At 43.1% G+C, this 16,384-nt stretch overlaps 1 protein-coding gene across 13 annotated transcripts in view; it reads left to right on the plus strand.

Moving 5' to 3' along the window:
* Positions 1-6,238: 6,238 nt before the first annotated feature.
* The window catches only part of baz2ba (bromodomain adjacent to zinc finger domain, 2Ba), a 76,644-nt gene continuing 66,498 nt past the window's right edge, over positions 6,239-16,384 (plus strand). For 8 of the 13 annotated variants that reach the window (XM_034680332.1, XM_034680333.1, XM_034680337.1 and 5 more), the window contains exon 1: positions 6,239-6,518. The gene's annotated coding sequence lies outside the window, so the exon portion shown is untranslated. The remainder of the gene's footprint in view (positions 6,519-16,384) is intronic. The other 5 variants (XM_034680342.1, XM_034680338.1, XM_034680339.1 and 2 more) reach the window with 5 other exon arrangements.

Below are 16,384 nucleotides of genomic sequence, written 5' to 3' on the forward strand. Positions count from 1 at the left end.
CATGACGGTTTGTTGTTGTAGTTAAGTGAAATACGATCTGGTGATAACACAGAGTGTTTTATTCTGAAAATTATCCAGATGTTTTCATTTTGTTTTGGTGCCGGACTTCCTGTCCCGCTCCATCTGCTCGGTTGAGATTGATGCGTCATGCTCCAGCATTCAGCAAAAATAGAAGTCTTGCGTATCTGATCCGGAGGGTCAGGAGGTCGGAGGGCTCCGACCTGCCGGATCAGAGACGCAGCCGGAACGCAACGGAGCGGATCCAGTGGAAGTTAACACATTGACTAGAATAGAAACCTATCAGATCCGGTGCTGTGACGGATCGGAGTCGGACCTGGCATGGATCTGGTGGAATTTGACCGTTAGAAGAGTTATAGTATATATATATAGTTGTTACGTTTTAAAGTTAAACATTTATATACAGGAATATGAATTTGGTGTAATACTTTAATGTTAGTTGTAAAGTAGATGATGATTAGAAGAGACAGAAACGGAAACCAGATGTCTCCCCTGCATCAGTGTGAGCCCTGGATGGGCCACCTGGTCTAAGACACACCCCTGAGTGGAAGAAAAACCACCTCAGGAAACATTAATCATAACAAAGACTGTATCTCATATCAAGTTTTTAAAATCTCTCTTGTGTTGTAACTTAATTCATCTCTCACATGAGTTTCTGTGATTTCTGTAAACTTTCAGCTCACTCTGAATACTGCCTGTGAAACTGAAGGCAGAGCTAATGTGAGATTAGTTACGAGCTCCATTTTCAGAACTCTGCGGTTTGTAATAAGTGGACGACTTGTCTTTGCTTTGATACAAATTTTCAGGGAACTCTGAGCCAAATCAAACTTGTCAAAGTCACTTCTTAGAAAGAATAACAAAGCTCTCCTCCTGCAGAGACTCAACATCACTGATGACGGATTTAACCAACAATGATATCTGTCAATATGAGCAGAGAGCCTCCGTGGATTAGCGTTTGAGTGGAGTCCCATAAAAGGGAGCTTACCTTTGCATTACAGATCACCAGTGGGAGAGTTTATAGGAGTGGGTCTGGTCTCCTCTGAATTACAATAACGCTTTTTACTTTCCAGGTAATGAGCGTGCATTAGTCAGTGATGTGTTCATGTATAACAGCATGACAACTTCACTATAAGAGCATGAGAAATAAAAGAGCTGTGTTTCATCTGCAGTGTTAATAACTATATCATGCTTTTTCATGAGGGTCAGAGGGAAACACAAAGACTCAGTGATGCTAATAGAAAAGTTATCTATCAGAGTTTACTGCTGCAGATACATGCAGGCTGCAGTGGACAGGAATCAAAGCTTGTTTTATGTAAACTATGATAAAGTAATGCACTGAAGCTTGAAATAAACTGTGAAGGTAATTTCCCTAAAAAATCCCCTCAGCTTCTTCTGCTGTCTCAAAAAGCAGAATCAGAGAAATGGTCACAGAATGAGAGTAATCACAGTTTTTGTGAGTGCAGGTGTTTTTCTTTTTCTGAGTAAGTATTGGCCCGATGAGTGAGGGAAATTTCATGCCACTTTACTTTAAATTGATTAAATTATAAGTAAGTAACTGTAGTAAACTGTGTTTAACAGCAGGGTTCCTCCAGGGTGATATTCACAGGGACTAGGAGGAAAATACTAGGTTGATTACCTGAGCTAAACCCCTGCACTTAGCCGCAGATTTAGCAAATGGAAAATCTGCTGACATTTTGTGGGGCGTGTGTACACACTGACGCGGGTAAAAGATGTGTTTTTATTTGATTCAAGGTCATTTGGCTCTGCTCAGGTTGGGGTGACATTTGCTTGTGATCTAATTCTTCATGGAGAGATGCATCAGTGTGGGGCTGGGACTCATTTCTGCACTTTCCTGGCACAAATGACTCCTCGTTCCCAGAAAAGGAACATACTAATGCTCTCTCTCTCCCTCTCTCTTTCCCTCTGTGTCTCTATCGGTCACACACTGACAACATGTGCACACTGACTGCATCTCCACATTGAATGACAGTGTGAATGTACCTCATCAACGAATGAGTCACTCTACTACTCTGCTATTATGATGATTTTTCCCTTCTGTGTATTACATCATGCAGCAGAGGGTTCTGCTCAGATACATTCACCACATAAACACTGTGGGAGTGCGCTCATTTAGAACTCTCATGGAAAACATTACATTGTTGATCTTCCAAATCGCTTTTCTATCTTGTTAATTTTGCGAGCAGTCGCCCAAAAGAACAATGTTTCTGCAAGCTGACAGAGGCAGGGAGGGCTGAGAGCACCAGTTACACTCTGAATCTGCTTCCTATAAACATCTCAGGGGTCAAAGGTGAAGGATGAATGCATATTTCACTGTCAGATGGATTCCCGTAGACCATTAGGCATGGCTCTCAGAATATCTGTGATTGGGTCTGCTCACACATCGCAGACATTACATTTACTGCACACAGTGTTCAGTAAGGGATAGCAGAATACCAATCAATACCAGCGTTCATCGGGCATAATTGCCGAATTTCACGTCAGCCAGAGAGAATATGAGTGCTACTTGAGGCGCACCGATGTTCTACGTATAGCAGCTGCAAATTGGTCCCTTGTGCTTTAATCACACAGGCAGTTCAAATCATTGACTTTGCAAATCATTACATCTCGCAAGGCATTGTGTTCAAGACTACTGATGTATTGAAAGGATGCTACAAAGACGAGTTACAACATGGATGAGGAAGAATAATTACAGTCCGGTTGCTGGGTTCTTACATTAATCCAAAACAAAAGATTAAATTAAACTTGTTGTATCAGCGTAAGATGTTGGAGGCAGAGGGGAACAATAGCGCTCGTCTTTTCTTCTTTACAGCAGAACATGGTAATTTAATTTATTGGGTGTTTATTTAATAGTTGTTATGTAGGACACAACAATAAGGGAGGGCCTAATTCAATTGCATAAAGAGACATCCTTAGGCCACTTTTCTTGTGTGTGAACACTGTTTTAAGCTCTATTTATGGTGTTCAAATTAAACATCTCAGAGTTGCTGGAAGCTGCTCGTGTTAATGGAAAACCACACAGCGGATTGTGTAGGGAGGAGAGCAGATGAATCTGTATTCCCTGAATGTGTCTGGGTGAAAAAATCAATAAATGCAAGCACAGCTCCTCGCTTCTGACGGCTGTCCCTGTCTTTGCATGCTGGACTAATAGAAAAATAATAATTAAATCCAAATCACCAGATTAATTTGTTTTCCATCAGTCTCAGGAGAGATCCTCTTTTTTTTCCTGTTTCTTTAGTGGCTCATTATACTTTCTAATCAAGACAAAAAAGTCCCTCTTTTAGACAGACATGCTGTCTCCCTTCCCCCTTCTCTTCCCTGTGGTGTGCTTTCTCGCATTGCAGTCATTGTGCTGGCACTTATTATGTTACAAATGACCGAGGTACGGCAGGCATTCTCAGTGTGCATGCAAAGAAGGCCCACCCTTCTATGCTGTTAGTGCCTTCTCCTAATGACGATGCTCCGAGTGCCCCCCGACGCCGCCCCCATGCAGCCCTCTCCCTCCATTCCCGCCCCCATGTGCTCTCTTTAATGAAGATTCTCCAATGCAATTAAAAATCCTTGCTTCTTGCTGCTACTGTATGACAAACACAGCCACCGTCATTCCTCACGGCCTGTCATTCCTGCTACAAGAGGCGGAGGAGATGGAGAAATACACCAGGGTGCCAGTGGCTAGAGAGAGAGATAGAGAGGATTGTGCATGCTGGTGTGTGTATCTCTGTGTGTGTGTGTGTGTGTGTGTGTGTGTGTGTGTGTGTGTGTGCATGTGTGTGTGTGCGTGTGTGTGTGTGTGTGTTTGAAGAAGAGCAAAACCCCCCATCTCAACAGGTAATGGAAAGGGGCAGAGAAGAAAATCAATGACCAAAGAACATGGAGAGCAAGCGTATAAAATGGCTTTAACTGCACGCCACAAGCTGAATAAGGGGTTCTGTGTCCACCCTCCAAACTCGGGTGATCATGAATGTTTTATCAGACCTCTACCCCTTCACCACCACCACCACCACCACCACCTTTTCTCCTCTTTTCCTTTTTTCCCCATTCACATGAAAAGGAGTGATTTCTGAGCAACATCTTTGCAATTCTTGCAATCACATCTAAAACATCAGGGTGACACTTTCTGACACAACAGCAGAGAAAGAGAGAGAGAGGGGGAGAAAACAGGGTACATTTACGGTCATTTATAATGTTTATGAAGCATTAATATGAATGTGCCCGTAAACTAACACTCCATCAAGCTGCTAACAATGAGTTCATTGTTTGTGTGTGATTTATGAGGTGTCTATAAACCAAACAGTGAACAGTTTGTTAATCCAGTATAATACCTGTTAAAGTGGTGATGTGACATGCAAGAGAGAGAAAGAGGGGGAGAGAGGGGAGAGGGGGGAGAGGACACACACCAGTAGGCTGTGGTTGTGACCCATCCTCATCAGGGTGGGGCATATAAGAACAGTTGCCCACTCCATCTGCAAAAAGAAAAAAACCCTCCTAACCACCCCCCCTCCACCCCACCCCCTTGTTGTTTTCCAGTTGAATGAAATAATCTTCCCCCGTCTGGAAACCCAGTCTGGGTCAGAGGGCCTGCGTTCAGCCTGTTGCTTATTGTGTGTTCAGAAGAGGAGGTAAAGCATACAATTAGGCACAGATGGCTGTCTTTGCCAGGCGATGTATTGATCCCATCCTCAGGAAGATCTGTCCCATTTCTGTTTTTGTTAGTGCAAATGGCCTCTAATTTAGAGCCTGTGTGAGACGCTTTTGTTTTTGTTTGATGGTGTATCATCTTCAGAGGGGTCAACATACGAGGAACTATTATAGTGGGTCCTTAATACAGTATAAATAGATGTATAGATAGATAGATAGATGGATAGTCAGTCAGTCCACCTTGTTAGACTCAGCCTGCAGTTTCTCTCTGCACACAATCACAGATGACATGACAGGTTGCATAATTGATTGATAGGAGCCTAATCGATGGCTATTTTTAAGGATTATTTACTCATATAATGTGCAAAAAAAACACTCTGATTACAGATTATGTCATTAAAGTAGTCAGATATTATTATAAAGGAGACTCGTTCAAAATAATAAAAACACAATAAAATCAGGTGTCACCTTTTATACTCTTCAGTTGCTGCAGAATATTTGCATGCATGTTTAAAATGATGTGTTTTAAGGTATATTGTGTTTGTCAAAAAACAAATTAAAGGTATAATCAGTGTTTTAAAGTTATATTAAAGTTGAATCTTTTGCATGAATAAAACAAGAATTACTGTTTTATTTCTGTATCTAATGGCCTCTAATGACAGGTTGCATGATTGATTGATAGGAGCCTAATAAATGACTATTTTGAGGATTATTTACACATGCAATAAGCAAAAAAAACACCAAACACTCTCAGATTAAAGGTTATGTCATTAAAGTAGTCAGATATTTTTTAAAGATATAAAGGAGGCTCTTTCAAAAGAATAAAAACGAAATAAAATCAGATGTCATCTTTTATATTCTTCAATTGCTGCAGAATATGTGCATGCACGTGTAAAATGATGTATTTTAAGGTATAGTGTTTAAGGTAATCAGTGTTTTAAAGTTGTATTAAAGTTGAATCTTTTGCATGAATAAAACAGGAATTAATGTTTTATTTCTGTATCTAATGGCCTCTAATGACAGGTTGCATAATTGATTGATAGGAGGCTAATAAATGACTATTTTGAGGATTATTTACTCGTTCAAAAAGCAAAAAAAAACACACCAAAAACTCTCAGATTAAAGGTTATGTCATTAAAGTAGTCAGATATTTTTTAAAGATATAAAGGAGGCTCTTTCAAAAGAATAAAAACAAAATAAAATCCGGTGTCACCTTTTACATTCTTCAATTTCTGCAGAATATTTGAATGCACGTCAAATAATAAACTAAAGATGTAATTAGTGTTTAAAAGTTATATTAAAGTTGAGCTTTTTGCATGAATAAAACAGGAATTGTTGTTGTATTTCTGTCTCTAATGGTCTCTAATGTCTGTGTTGACGCTGTTATTTGTTGACACCAGAGGCTGATAATGTGCATGCAGGTCCGTGTGGGTTAAGCCTCCTTTAACATCATCATAAATAAAGTTGTCCCCCTGCATGCAAAGAGCTGAGACGGACTAATGTCGCATCCGGACTATACCCTGGGTCAGTCACAGCCTTCAGTCCGGACCTGCACAGATAATAAGTTTTCTTTGTGTGGCAGCAGTGAGCTGACGTCAGGTCGGTTCCTTGAAGTGGAGCTGAATAAACCTTGAGAAGAGTCTCCTTCAATCTGCTGTTAGTAACTAACACACACACTCACACACACCGAGACTCAATTACTGCCCAATTCCCTTCTTTATCATCGTCCCTCTTTCACAACCAAAAGCGACCACGGGGAAAGAGAGGCGAGAGAGCACCGAGCTGAAGAGTGAGACAAACTGAAACCAGGTTGGAAATAAGTAAAGTGTCGAAAGTAGAGAAAGGTAAGTGTTTCTATTTCTCTCTTTTCATCAGGAGCGATGAGCTCTGCTCCACTTCTCCTCCTCTTCTTCTTCTTCTCATGTTTCTTTTATACTTTCTGTGTGTGTGTATTCACCCTCAGAGTGTGTTTCTGTGCAGCTTCATGTGTTTAAATCCTTAAAGTTTGATGTGTTGGATTATAAAGCGTTGTGTTTTTTCCTCCTGTGTGACCTGATACAGAGAGGATCGTCTTTGTGTCCCTCTCTCGGTCGCTCTCTCTCGGGCTGTTTGATTCCATAACTTGTTTAATCGTTGGATTATTGAACTTTTTAAAGCTTTATGGTGTTTTCTGTGGTACTAATGTGTAGTTAATGTGCAGTTCTGGCGTTTGAGGGGTGTATTTGTTGTTGTAAAAGGGGGTAACTATAGGAGGCACCGGGCAGCAGCAGAGGCAGCAGCAGCAAGAAGCAGCCGCAGCCGCCGCCGCTGGTCCTCGCTGCCCGTCCGTTAAACGCATCCAGCTTTAAGAGTCCCTCGACGCGAAAATAAAACAATTAGCGACAAATACATAAATATCCCCTTTCAATTCGGATTAACTTTGACGTTTTGTATTCTTTCGTCCTCCCGAACGGATCCGAGTTGGAGTTTTCCGCGTTGGTTCGCTGGGCAGTCTGCCGCGCCGCTGCTGCTCGCCGTCGCTTCCTCAAACCGCGCGGTAGCAGCGGCAGCGGCGCGGCCGAGTTGTTGAAATTTATCCCTTTGTGTATATTACAATATCCTCCATTTTTTTCTGCCCCTTCCAAAACAACAAGCCTCTCGCCATCTTGGTTATTTTAAATGCACCCCCCCCTCCACCTCTCTCTCACCACATCAAGCCTCCCTCCCTGCCCTCTCCTCTCCTCTTCCCTCACACACACACCACACACACACACACACACTTTAAAAGGAAATGGATCCACGTTTTTTACACAAGTTTTAAAAAGTTTTACACTCTTAGAGGAAGCGAGCACGAGGACAGCGTCCGGCGTGCGGCTTTAAAGCGGACTGCAGGTGGTTCACAGACTGTCAGAGGGGATTTAATGCAGTTTATGTGAGAAAGAAGGAGCATGTTTGTGTGGAGAGGAAATAAAGTGACGCAGGTTTGCCAGAAGAAGAGAGACACATGCAAACATGCAGCTTTTTAAACACACTCCTGCATTTAAACACATGTATTTTCCCAGCTTAATGTCTTTTTATAAGAGTGCTCAGCTGCTTTGTGTTTACGCTTCCAACTGAGCATGCATGAATGAATGAAGGGAGGAAGGAAAAGAAGGAAGGAAGGAGGGAAGGAGGGATATTAATTACCAAGAACCCTATCAAGGGAGGAACAGTCAAAATGAAATTAAACTGGATATCTCTGCTAAATAACAGTAAATTACGGTGATTAGACATCCTTGGAATTATGAAGTAGTTTAGAAGATAATTTGATTAGAAGAGGATTCAGCAGATTGGACTCCAAACAAGCCTCTGATGGTAAATAAGGGAGCTGCTTTTTTTTTCAACACAATGTATGATAGAGTGACGGAAAACATGCACACTCACATGAATCCCTCATAGTCATCACACACACACTGAACACTGAACACACACACACACAGTTTGAATCAGCCCTGACTGATCTGTAATAGTGGTTTGCAACAGTTTAGACTCGGCACTCTCTGCAGAATCACCCTGTGACTTCAAAATGTCATCCATCTTACAGAAAGGTGTTATTTTAGCTGCTCTGCGCATCAGAGCAAAACTTGATCTCACTTTCTTCCCCCATGTCCTGTAAGCAGTTTCAGAAAAGAGGAGGGGGGGGAAAGAAAACAAACCGTACAAATGCTTTGAAATGGAAAATCTGATCATTTCACCTCCCACCTCTTTTGTTTGCCCGTTTATTGCTGCAAAGCTGGAGTGCAGAGGAGCAGATGTTTAGCCAAACATGAAGGCGCGGTGCCTCTGTCCTTATGGGGATGGCTCTCCCCTCCTCTCACTGCTGATGCATCGACATGACAGCTGCTTGATTTCATGGAGCTGCTAAGAAGCCATTAGTGGTATCAGTGAATTGAAACGGAACAGTGTCTCTCAGTTTTCCTCCACTATTACAACCGTCTATTCTCAGTGTCATTTGTGCAGATTTGCTGGAATATGCGTGTGTTCATGTGAAGTGTACGCGCGCCGCAGCTGAACACACAAACCAACAAGACGCACTAATATATTTGTGCAGTGTGTTTTCCTGTAATTTGAGAGAGAGTGAGCAAGAAGCAAAAGTGGAAAAAAAGGGGAACAAATCTGTCAGAGTTTGTTTGCCATGTTGCTTTGAAATGAAAGCACACTGTGCTACCTCAAGCACACTCAAATCAGAGATGTCTCTCCTTGCCAGGCCAAGTAAAAAAAGAAATCAACTCTCGGCTGGAGTTTCATTCTCTCTCTCCCTCTCTCTCCCTCTCTCTGCTTCTCTTCCTCTCGCTCAAATTGGAACTGTTGTTTTTGAAGAGATAAAGGGGGACTTCCGCTTGACTTGAACATTCAGGAATTAAGGATAGACATAGTTAAGCCCTATTTGCATGTCTACCAAAGTCACAGCAAACGGTTGCTATTGACTAAGCTGATTAGGTGAAATTAGGTTCACGAGCTCTGTGTCTGGGGGTGCTGAATCTGACAGAACTTGGACAGCTTTTGAGAAGACAATCCCATGAGCACACATGGCTGTATTCTCTGTAATCCTTTACGATTGAATATGGGTCTATCTTTTTTAATGTGGGAGAAAAGCCACGCGTCTTTTTTTTTTTAAGAAAAAAAGAGGAAGTGAGATTTATGAGGGCTGCGTGATATATCGATCAAGTCATCAGGAAACGCGGATCCTTCTAAAGAAACACGTTACAGCATCACTTTGCTCTGTGAGTGATATCAGCTAAATGATGTCAGATGTTTCGGGCATGTGAATGATTCATCTGTTAATTACAAGTGAACACAAAGTCTGCACCTTCATTTATTTTATGCCACAACACATTATTTCTGTTCGGCGTGACAAAGATTTACTTGTTTATCCTCAAACTTTTTTCAGTTTGGTCTTTATGGAAACTCACAGCGACACTGTGACGGTGACATTTAAACGTCCGGCTGCTCTTAGAGAAGCATGTAAATGATATTTCAGGAGAAATAAAGTGTGAACGCTGACCGGCTGCAGAGCTGAATGTGATCAGGAGTCGAAGGAGTCGTGGAGATGTTTGTGTCTCAGTTCAACAGGTGATCAACTCCTGTAGTTTCTCTGCACTGAAGAAGTCTTTAATTGATCCTGATTGGGTTGCTTTGTATGTAAACATGAAGCATCAGTAATGTGAGTTTGATGCAGGTGAAGGAGAAGGATTGATGTAATGATGTTGATAAAATATCAGCTCTTTGTGATGTCTCACTCTGTAAGCTGTTTATGTTTTTCATTTCTGTGAGCATGACTCAGTGTTTGACTTCCAACCCAAATAAAAGCACTGATGTTAGTGTTTTATATTTAGACTGAGATTAATTGAACCTACAAACAATCAATTGATAATAATAGCCATCTGGGGGCTCTGTTGAAGCTCTGCATGTGAGCGCCGACACAATGCCGAGCAGAGAGGAAGTCGAGGTCTGCTCTATGTTAACCAAACAATTCAAGATCTGAACGTGAGACCGACCGAGTCCTCATCACGTCTCCTCAGCCTCTCTTCAGCGGTCAGACATTTGCAAACGAGTGTTCCTGCACACATAGCTGAAAACAATAACGACAGAGGACATGATGTACGGAGGATCTCAGGACTTTATCAGATTCTGTTGAAGCGGACATTAATCCTATCAGGTCTAATGGTCCTCTGAGAAGAAGTGGCGTTTTAGTAAAATCCCTGAAAGCTTGGAGGCATTAGATTGATAATGCTTCTTATTGTAACAGATGAAATCAGAGCTCTGTGTGTGTGTGTGCTCTCAGTGTTGTGCTGTGTTTGCAGGCCCATGCAGGCAGCTCACGTATTGATACGTGTTTACAGGGCCTCGCAGGTTAATGTCCTCTCAGCTGGAAAGTTGGTTAGCTCTCAGATGATCTACCTAACCTTATGTTACCTTACTATTTTGGTGTCACTGCCTGCTCACTGGATGTCCTGATAAGCATCAGGGTACACAATGATTGTCTAAAGTGCATGCTCAGACGGTGACTTTTAAAGCAGCCGTGTCACACACTCAGCTTATCTGTGTTTGTGTCTGACTAATGAGAAACAGCTTCATTTCAAACAAAGCTAATGAGAAAGAGCAATGTATGCAACAAATGAACAACCTTAAAGCGTTAATGAAGACTAAATAACTCTCTGTGCAGTTATATTTCTGCATGGATTTCATATGGTGGATTAATTACAGAACAATAAGCGGTGTAAAGTGCATCAGGTCACCCCGTGTTGACTTTCAGGAGACGGAAGACAGAGCGGCCAAATTTGGGAGGGAAAGGCGATAAGCTGCTTCTTTGCTGCTCATCCCCTGGGCCTCTATTTATCATTCAATGTGAGAATTTCCTTGATGAAAGTCAAGGTTGTTTGTGCATGCTCTGTCTCGTTGGGATGCCTGTTTTTCCACCAGCAAGGTGAAAAGGTTGATTTTCTCCCTCCAAAGAGAGATGCCTTGTTCGGAAAGTCCGGGCGAGTTTCTTTTAATGAAGTCTCAAAAGGTCCTGATGATTTTTCCACTTCAGGGCTGTTTTTGTTTTGTACATTAGCGAGAAGGTGAAAACACAGATGGACTTCTTGTTTTGTTGGAGCCGTAAAGCAGCCTTCATAATTCACAGATTCACACGCTGAAGAAGGTTATCACTTTATGTGAGCTGAAAGCATCCATTTAATCCAACATGAGGGCCAGGAACAGAATGAATGCTTTCTTTAAATCTCATTAATGCTGTTTAGCTTCGTGAAACACGTTCAGGTGATCTTTACGAGCCGGAGCAGTGTAAACATAATGTACGGGATTTATTCAAGAAATCAAAACAGGACTTGTTGTGTGATTCTCCTCCTCCTCCCTCCTTCCTCGAGTCGTGGAGCCGTCCGTCATTCGATTTCAGCAGGAATGAGTTTATGAAAATGACATCCAGGTCTGGAAACCTGCTATTTAGCTGGATGTTTACCACACCTTGACATTCTGGATGTGTAGCAGAGGGGGGCCTGTATTTACACTTATACAAGATGCTGGCTGCACGCGCTCAGACGGGGAGAGGATACTGGGAATGGAAAAGAAATGGGAAGGAGGTTTGAGACGTGGGAATGATATTGGTTTCTGTATTGGCGTGCCTCCTGGGTCAGAGGGGTTCTTCATGATACTATAGAATCGTTTGTAGCGCGCAGGAGAGCTGTGAGCCCTGAGAGGTGGGTGTTAGGATGTATACACACACACACATCTCCACAGGCTGTCAGAACACAGGCATTTACGCAGAGGGACAGGACAAACACACACACACTCACACTCACACGCACGCACACAAATGCATGAGATTGCGCCTCGACAGCCCCCATTTATTGATCTTCTCCAGCATTTAAAATCTGGTCACTGCTGCCACAAAGGCTTTTTATTTTAGCTGTGCTGGCAAAGACGGCTCCGAGCTAAGCCAGAATTTTAAATATTAAACTCCTACAGAACGCCATGAGGAATGACAAGGATAGAGGAAAACAAATAGGAAAGCAGTTTTGCACACCGCAATAGCTTTTTGCATATTTGTCCTGAGCCATGTTTTATATAAATCATCCTGGTACAATCTGCTTTCACCGTGTCGGCTGTGTAAGCGCTACAGTTCGAAGTGAAATCTGCATACACAGCAGCAGCAGCCTCCCTCCATAAAGTCCAGATCTAAAATTCATGGACGTTCTTTATTTCTCTCCAGGAAAAAAGTTAGGAGAGGAGAGATAACTCTTGGCTTTACTCAGCACTGACCTACATGGCCTTACCTTGTTAGTGTCCCAGGCAGGCTGCAGTGCTAGCAGTCATTGGATTAGTCACTACTGGACCCGGGACAAGCTGCTCTTTTTAGCTTTTTCAGGTTAAAAATGGACACTCATGTGTAGAGAGGCGACTCAATGATGCTTAATCCACAGAAGCCCTGCAGCACGTAGTCACCTCCATCCCTCTCTCTCTGCGAGGCTTTCTCTTTCTCACACTACAAGGTGGTCAAACGTGAATCCCTCCTTTTCTTCAGCCGGTCTCAGGAGAGGAAACCATCTGACTCTGTTCTCTCTGCATTTACAAATCATTTGTCTTAAAGGTCAGGTGATTGTGATCCTCTTTCCTCTCTGTAGTGAATTATATGTTATGTGAATGTTACATGTTAGGATCACAACCAGGCAACCGGAGCACTGGAGCGTCCTCCTGCAGCTCAACCTGCTGCTGTTATTCTTCACTCGCCCGGTTACGAAAGCTAAACCTCACTCAGTCTGTGGCATTGTCCCGCTTTCCCTGTCTCTCTCTCTCTCTCTCTCTCAGTCTGTCTCTCTCTATCTCTCTCGCCTGTGCTCTCTCTTACTGAACGATGACACTGAGAGACAGCTGTAACGTGAGACGCCTCTCGATCCTGGCAGGGGCTTCGAAAAGCCGCGGCAGAAGGGAGGGAGCGGGCCTTTATCTGAGACTGGGGGCGCTGACCTCCCTTCATTCCCCTTCTCTCTTTCTTTTTCCTTTCTCTTGCCTGTCTCTACGTCTGCTAGCAGATCCTTTCCTCCCCCACCAGCCCAAGCCAAGACTATTAAACAAGTGTAATGCTGAACGCTTCTCCTCAGAGCAGGGACCTGATGAATGAAAGAGAGCTGCTGCGTGTTGCTTTGAGATTACAAACATCTTCATCTTTTGTCTGCGTTAACGTGGATGCAACTCATAGTATTTCTTCAAGGGCTTCAAGGACAGAATACACCGAGTGATACGGCAGGGGTGCCATGTGTTTGTGATCCTGCAGAAGGCCTCTTCTTGTGTGTGTTTGTGTGCATGTGTGTTTGGGAGTAGATGGAAACATTCGCACACCCCCCGGACTCCAGGCTACGGCTGCTAAATCCTCTGTGAGAGCTCCCGTGTGTAATCCAAACATTTAGAGCTAATTTAAGCATGCAGGCAGGAGCAGCATCCTTTAGGAAACAACAGCTCTCACTCTCTCTCCCTCTTCCTCTCCCTCAGTCCCTCCTCCACTGTGTGTGTGTACATGTGTGTGAGTGTGTGGTTCAGCTATATATGTGTCTGTGTGTGCGCGTCGGGTTGTCGCTGCAGGGAAATGAAAGCACTCAATCACTCACCTGTCAGAGTACTTCAGATTCTGTCCATAACACACACACACACACACACACACACACACACACACAGGCATGGACACACACTCATGGGCACATATGTGCATACACACTCACCCCCGAGGGTTTGACAGGACTGGCCCTTTATTGACTCCCTTGATCAGGGAGACAGCAGATCCATTTAATAGAAGCTGCACACACACAGAGGCAGGCATTGAAATCAAAGTGGATTCACATCTGCTCTCCACACAGCTCTCTGTAGCGTGTTCCTCTCCTCCGACTGAGCCGCTAGTCTTTTAAAGCTCAGGCTGCAGTCCGTGTTGAATGAGACTGGACCCTGATAGAGGCCCTGATGTGGGTAAGCCAGCTGTTTCCTTGTCGTGGTGCGACGTGTGGCCCTGATCGGGGTCTTAAACACATCATGTGTTGCTGTAAGGAGGGTTAATCATGTTAATGTAATCATGATACGAGCCCGGCCGGGGTTACAGGCATGTTCTGCTGGCCTTGGCCCCGGTTCTTCCCCCAGTTGGCCGTGTTTTATGCTGAGTGTTTTTGGAAGGCCAGTTAGCCAAAAGGGTGCTGGGAGGAGATGTGACAGCTGTGTTGGTCACGGCTGCTCTGACCTTCACACGTCATCCTGATGGATCATCAGGGCAGGAACGCTCCTCTGAACCTGTTGTTCAGGCCTCAGAGAGCTCTGATTATCCTCCGCTGATGATCTGGTCTCATACCGGACTGAGACCTTTACTCCAGTTCTAGTTCTGATCACACTTTGTACCTCCTCTGTGTTGAGTCTGATGAATCTGAAAATCAGCTGGTATTGATTATGGATGTGATACTGAAGCCAAAACAAACAGAACATTGTATACTTCCTGACTTTATGAATCATATTGATGATACAACTTCCTGTATTGATCTGCTGGACGGTTATCAATCAGCTGATTCTTAAAGATCGCCAATAAAGCATGTGTATATGTTTTTTTAAAGGAATAAATGACGATATGAAGGCTTCTTAGCAACATATTTCTCTCCTGTGTGATCTTTAGAGCGTTTGAAGGCCTTTGTTATTTTATTCAGAGCTGCTTTTTGGATTTTTTAAAACTGTGTTTAGTGTAAAATCCATAAAATAAGTCGCACATGTACAAAAGATGCGATCTGTTTTTGGGGTCGCTCAAAGGAAAAAGGTTGAAACTGTCTTCCTGATGATTAACATCAACAATGTGCAGTTTCTCTGCAGCTGTGTAGCTCCTGCTTGCACACCATGTCGCATTTGCAAGCTGATATAGTAGCCAGCCGTCCACAAAGTTTACGTTTATCATAGTTTAATGCTTTCTTTATTACGGCCTAATGATGGAAACAAACTGTTTAAAAAATGGCGCCATAAGGCTGATGTCTGTACCCAGCATGCTTTGCACTCTGCTTGTTTAAGCCCAATCTGCTCAGTTAAATAATAGGGTCGTTGATTTGATTCGTATCATGATTCGTGGTTGCCGGTATGATTAAAGGACGATATTGGTTCATTTAGAACGATACGATCCGAAACGATTCAGTGACTTGAAATCGATTCAGTAACTTTCCAGCCAAAAATTCAACCAGTGTGACTGTGAAATAAATCCCTTGATACTGGACAGTCCTAGATTCCTGTTGTTTCTTGTAAGGGAATTGGGTGTAAATTAATTATGACTTAAGTCTCTTAGTCTCTGACTAAACATGTTGGCGAGGCCTGAGGCTTCTGCAGAGCTGATGTTACCTTGCGCTGCTGCCGTGCCTGGACGGCCGGCGTTGTGTGAAATCCCATGGCGCCTCAGTAGGTGGTTGGATAGGTTTGTCGTGTTGCCGTGGTACTTTACTCGACCTTTACATATCCTACAAACAGCAAGGGACTTATTTAGAAAATCTCTGTCTTTGTAAAAGCCAAAGTGTTTCCACACTCTGGACCGCAATGGTGGCTTGATCATTTCTTGCTCGCCGGCTTCTCCTCTGCCATCCACCATGCTATGTTTTGTTGTCTGCTGGCGCGTGGCGATGAGGTCACAGACAGGCAGCCTGAATTGAGCAACATTTAACATCTTTATCATTAAAAGTGCAAAAAAAAACACATCCACATAAAGTCTGCCATGCTTAAATCCAAGTCGTTATTTCCTAGCATCGATACAATCCATTTACTACCTTTTAAAACGATGTTAGATCGATATATGTCGTCTGGAAGGCCAACTTGCCGAGCACAGATCGATGTAGTCGGATCATAGGAATATAAATCGATACATCGATGTAGTGGATGAATCATTACACCCCTATTAAATAACATGACACAATAAACACCTCTCTCTGCATGTCATACTGGTGTATTGGTCACATTGAGGTAATTAAACCAGTCTGTTTGTGCTGCATCGAGGAGACCTTTGGGTATAATTTGGCTCCTTTGAACACTGATGGATTCGTAACCTAAATAGCTAAGCTAAGCTAACTCCATCTGGTCATGCTACGTCCACCAAAGCATCGCAGAAACACTCTTTTCTATTGGAGCTCTTATGAATGTGTCATTCTGAGCTTGCATGGTGCTGATGAGTTACCTGACGTTGCTCCTTCACTGC

The sequence above is a fragment of the Notolabrus celidotus genome, chromosome 3, assembly GCF_009762535.1.
Source record: "Notolabrus celidotus isolate fNotCel1 chromosome 3, fNotCel1.pri, whole genome shotgun sequence".
Classification (NCBI taxonomy): Eukaryota; Metazoa; Chordata; class Actinopteri; order Labriformes; family Labridae; genus Notolabrus; species Notolabrus celidotus.